Source organism: Oncorhynchus gorbuscha, linkage group LG10 (genome assembly GCF_021184085.1).
Source record: "Oncorhynchus gorbuscha isolate QuinsamMale2020 ecotype Even-year linkage group LG10, OgorEven_v1.0, whole genome shotgun sequence".
Taxonomy (NCBI): Eukaryota; Metazoa; Chordata; class Actinopteri; order Salmoniformes; family Salmonidae; genus Oncorhynchus; species Oncorhynchus gorbuscha.
This window is the reverse complement of record NC_060182.1, coordinates 91,791,528-91,796,739: the sequence shown is the minus strand read 5'-3', so window position 1 is coordinate 91,796,739 and position 5,212 is coordinate 91,791,528.

The following is a 5,212-nucleotide window of genomic DNA, read 5'->3' as shown; positions in this document are numbered from 1 at the left end:
AGAGAGAGGGGGTCAGAGGGTCAGAGGGTCAGAGGGTCAGAGGGTCAGAGAGAGGGGGGTCAGAGGGTCAGAGGGTCAGAGGAACAGAGGGTCAGAGAGAGGGGGGTCAGAGGGTCAGAGGGTCAGAGGGTCAGAGGGTCAGGGGTCAGAGGGTCAGAGGGTCAGAGGGTCAGAGGAACAGAGGGTCAGAGAGAGGAGGGGGGAGGGGTATCACTGTCTCTGAGCCCCACGGAGGAAACTGTCACAACGAAAACATCTGACAGCTCGCTGCATACATGCCCTGGCCCTGGCACCTGACCCCTGACCCAGAATCATACATAAACACCAGCCCTCTCTCAGACCTGTGATAAGGGACACCAAACAAACAGGAGTAGCCCGCTTCAACAATAGAGACATACAGTAGCAGTACACAAGCCAATACTTTCTCTTAGAAAACTACTCTAGCCATTATGGAAGAAACTAAAGAGACAAAACTTCTTTTTTTTTTAAAGGTTTTCCTTTTGAAAACGATGTGTCATAGTTATTAGGCATAAACACGAGTGGCAAAATTGACTGTAAATAGAATAATTTGGGTCATGAAGTCAGTCTCGTCCAAAACCGAGTTTGGAACCTGAGTGCATCACAACGGGTTTTGGATGACAGTGGCACCTTGTTTTCTGGGATAAAGACTTGTCAGGTTCGCTTTCCACGGCCCGCTGACCACGGCCGGTCGGAGACTTCTCCTTTGGATGACCAATGGAATGGTTGAAAATGTGCAAACCCGGCCCACCCGGGACACAGGGTCACTCAACATGTAATCGCCCACTGAAAAGCCTTCCCCAGACCACATGTGGTTGGTACTTGCCCTTCCCACACGACAAAAATACTACTGTTTTCTGTGGAATATTACAGCATTTACTATGGAATTCTATAATAAAATGTATTATACTGTAGAATACTATACACAACACTGTAGTAGCGCTGGATCATGTGTAGTACTTGCTATAGAATGTTGTAGTATAATGTAGAATACTATAGTAAATACAGTACTACAGTGATGTCCGCAAAAACAGTTTGTACTACGGTATCTAATTTGAATATACCCTTCCCATATCGAGGTCGTTTTAAATCAAGCATCACAATACGGAGTTGAGCATTCGATTTGGGTGCTGGAAGGGTTAAAGACAACCCCCAGCTCCGCTAAAACCAATGGGTATGTACACATTCTTATTCATTCCTTTACACTTGTGTGTATTAGGTAGTTGTTGTGGAATTGTTAGATGACTTGTTAGATATTACTGCACTGTCGGGAACTAGAAGCACAAGCATTAGTATCTGCTCACCATGTGTATGTGACCAATACAATTTGATTTGATTATTCCACACAGGTCTATCGTCAGAGTTATACAGCAAGAAACCGCATGCTTTTCGTGATCAATAAACATCAATTGATCATGTGTTTTCAGATACTTGAAGGTAAGCAAATCCATTTGGCATGCAGCTAGCGAAGGAAACAATGTGTCATTTAGCTTTTTGTCATCGGACATTAGGCTTTTGGAAAAGAGCTTGATATCGGCAAGTCCTCGTCCTGGTAAAGTAGCCAGTCGGACTACTGTCATCACCACTATTTGACGGAAAGCAAATCAAACAACATTTGGATATAGTCATCTAGTTTATCCTCTGAAAGTTAGCTTGTTACCTAGCTATATATATATATATATTTTTTATTTTTAACCTTTATTTAACCAGGCAAGTCAGTTAAGAACACATTCTTATTTTCAATGACGGCCTAGGAACAGTGGGTTATCTGCCTGTTCAGGGGCAGAATGACAGATTTGTACCTTGTCAGCTCGGGGGTTTGAACTCGCAACCTTCCGGTTAATCATGTCTGTTAGCAGCAATCGTGATTAAACACTCGAAGAGGGGATCATGTTAGCTAACTTCGCTAGGTAGTCCTACGTTGGTTAGAGAAAAACAATACATTAGGTCTACTTACCACTACGATCAGCCTACTGTACAATGTTTCTACCGGTAACTTGCAAAATAAACATCATCGGCGAACGGTACATCGACAAAATGTGTTCTTCTGCTGCTTGACAGGCGGAGCCCACAAAGGATGGGAAATGAACCTAAACCCCTTCACACCTGTCAGGTATAGTTGACTTTTATTACCATTAATATTCAATTAATGGTGGCCAATTTTGAGAGATATCGTGAGGCTACCCTCACCTATCTGAAAGTACATTGATGTTTACTGACCATGAAAAGCAGTTTCAGTAACTAATGTATAAGCTAAATGTGCCCAGTTGTTTTGCATGGAATAATCAGAAATGTGTAGTTTTTACTATGTCCAATAGTTGATGATACAGTATTACAACCAAATAGTTAACATTTATTGAATAATCCTGAGAAAAGGGCATGGGGGGTGTCTCCTTGCCCCCCAGATGGCAAATCAAACACTCTGCACGTTATTGTGACGTTTTAATGATATTGACCTATAAACCATATCTTGTGTTTTTGCTGTTCAGACCCCAGTCCTAATCAATCTACAGGTTATAGCAGAAGATCAGAAATCTCTGTTCAGACCCCAGTCCTAATCTACCTACAGGTTATAGCAGAAGATCAGAAATCTCTGTTCAGACCCCAGTCCTAATCTACCTACAGGTTATAGCAGAAGATCAGAACTCTCTGTTCAGACCCCAGTCCTAATCTACCTACAGGTTATAGCAGAAGATCAGAAATCTCTGTTCAGACCCCAGTCCTAATCTACCTACAGGTTATAGCAGAAGATCAGGTTAAATCAGACCCCAGTCCTAATCTACCTACAGGTCTCTCTGTTCAGACCCCAGTCCTAATCTACCTACAGGTTATAGCAGAAGATCAGAACTCTCTGTTCAGACCCCAGTCCTAATCTACCTACAGGTTATAGCAGAAGATCAGAAATCTCTGTTCAGACCCCAGTCCTAATCTACCTACAGGTTATAGCAGAGAGCAGAAGATCAGAACTCTCTGTTCAGACCCCAGTCCTAGTCTACCTACAGGTTATAGCAGAAGATCAGAACTCTCTGTTCAGACCCCAGTCCTAATCTACCTACAGGTTATAGCAGAGAGCAGAAGATCAGAACTCTCTGTTCAGACCCCAGTCCTAATCTACCTACAGGTTATAGCAGAAGATCAGAAATCTGTTCAGACCAGAATCTACCTACAGGTTATAGCAGACTCTAGGTTATAGCAGAAGATCAGAACTCTCTGTTCAGACTCCAGTCCTAATCTACCTACAGGTTATAGCAGAAGATCTGAAACTCTCCGTTCAGACCCCAGTCCTAATCTACCTACAGGTTATAGCAGAGAGCAGAAGATCAGAACTCTCTGTTCAGACCCCAGTCCTAATCTACCTACAGGTTATAGCAGAGAGCAGAAGATCAGAACTCTCTGTTCAGACCCCAGTCCTAATCTACCTACAGGTTATAGCAGAGAGCAGAAGATCAGAACTCTCTGTTCAGACCCCAGTCCTAATCTACCTACAGGTTATAGCAGAGAGCAGAAGATCAGAACTCTCTGTTCAGACCCCAGTCCTAATCTACCTACAGGTTATAGCAGAGAGCAGAAGATCAGAACTCTCTGTTCAGACCCCAGTCCTAATCTACCTACAGGTTATAGCAGAAGATCTGAAACTCTCCGTTCAGACCCCAGTCCTAATCTACCCACAGGTTATAGCAGAAGAATGGAAATCTCTGTTCAGACCCCAGTCCTAATCTACCTACAGGTTATAGCAGAAGATCAGAACTCTCTGTTGTTCAGACCCCAGTCCTAATCTACCTACAGGTTATAGCAGAAGATCTGAAACTCTCCGTTCAGACCCCAGTCCTAATCTACCTACAGGTTATAATAGAAAATGTGCACTTTTTGTATTTCTCCAGTAGGTTTCCTGAAGAAAAAAGCCTCCACTTCTATGTCAAATGGATTAAAACAAAAACACTATAGTAGATATGACAGTATACTACAGTCTGTAAAACACTATAGTAAATTGAATGAAAACAAGTCTAATTCTAGCAGTGTTCCTTTAAGAGGATGTTATTTGCAGGGTATCTTCCAGGTAGGTACTGGTGCTACACATCACATTGTTAAGCATTGTAACTTAATACTGCTGAATTGTTCCTTTTTCATCCGCATTTCAATATAATTACAACAAAAACATTTAAACATAAAAAACTTACCATAGTTTTCCTTGGAGTCCCATCCTTTGTTGTTTCTCCAGTGGCTCCTCCAGTCTCCCCCTACCCCCACCCCGGTCCCAGTCCCCCCGGTCTTCAACCCAGCCCCTGTCCCAGTCCCTCCGGTCTTCACCCCCACTCCTGTCCCAGCCCCTCCGGTCTTCACCCCAGACCCTGTCCCAGCCCCCCGGTCTTCACGCCAGCCTCTGTCCTACTAGTCCCCCGGTCTTCACCCCAGTCCCTGTCCTAGTCCCCCCGGACTTCAACCCAGTCCCAGCCTCATTCCCCCGATCACCGCCCCAGTCCCCCGGTCTCCACCCCAGCCCCAGCCCCAGGCCCAGTCCCCCGGTCTCCACCCCAGCCCCAGCCCCAGTCCCCCGGTCTCCACCCCAGCCCCAGTCCCCCGGTCTCCACCCCAGTCCCCCGGTCTCCACCCCAGTCTCCCCGGTCTCCACCCCAGTCCCGCCGGTCTCCACCCCAGCCCCAGCCCCAGCCCCATTCCCCCGGTCTCCACCCCAGTCCCCCGGTCTCCCCGGTCTCCACCCCAGTCCCGCCCGTCTCCACCCCAGCCCCATTCCCCCGGTCTCCACCCCAGTCCCCCGGTCTCCACCCCAGTCTCCCGGTCTCCACCCCAGTCTCCCGGTCTCCACCCCAGTCCCGCCGGTCTCCACCCCAGTCCCCCCGGTCTCCACCCCAGTCCCCCGGTCTCCACCCCAGTCCCCCGGTCTCCACCCCAGTCCCCCGGTCTCCACCCCAGCCCCAGTCCCCCGGTCTCCACCCCAGTCCCCCGCCCGGTCTCCACCCCAGTCTCCCGGTCTCCACCCCAGTCCCCCGGTCTCCACCCCAGTCTCCCCGGTCTCCACCCCAGCCCCCCGCTCGCCCGGTCTCCACCCCAGTCTCCCCGGTCTCCACCCCAGTCTCCCCGGTCTCCACCCCAGCCGCCCCGGTCTCCACCCCAGTCCCCCGGTCTCCACCCCAGTCCCCCGGTCTCCACCCCAGTCCCTCTGGTCCCACTAAGC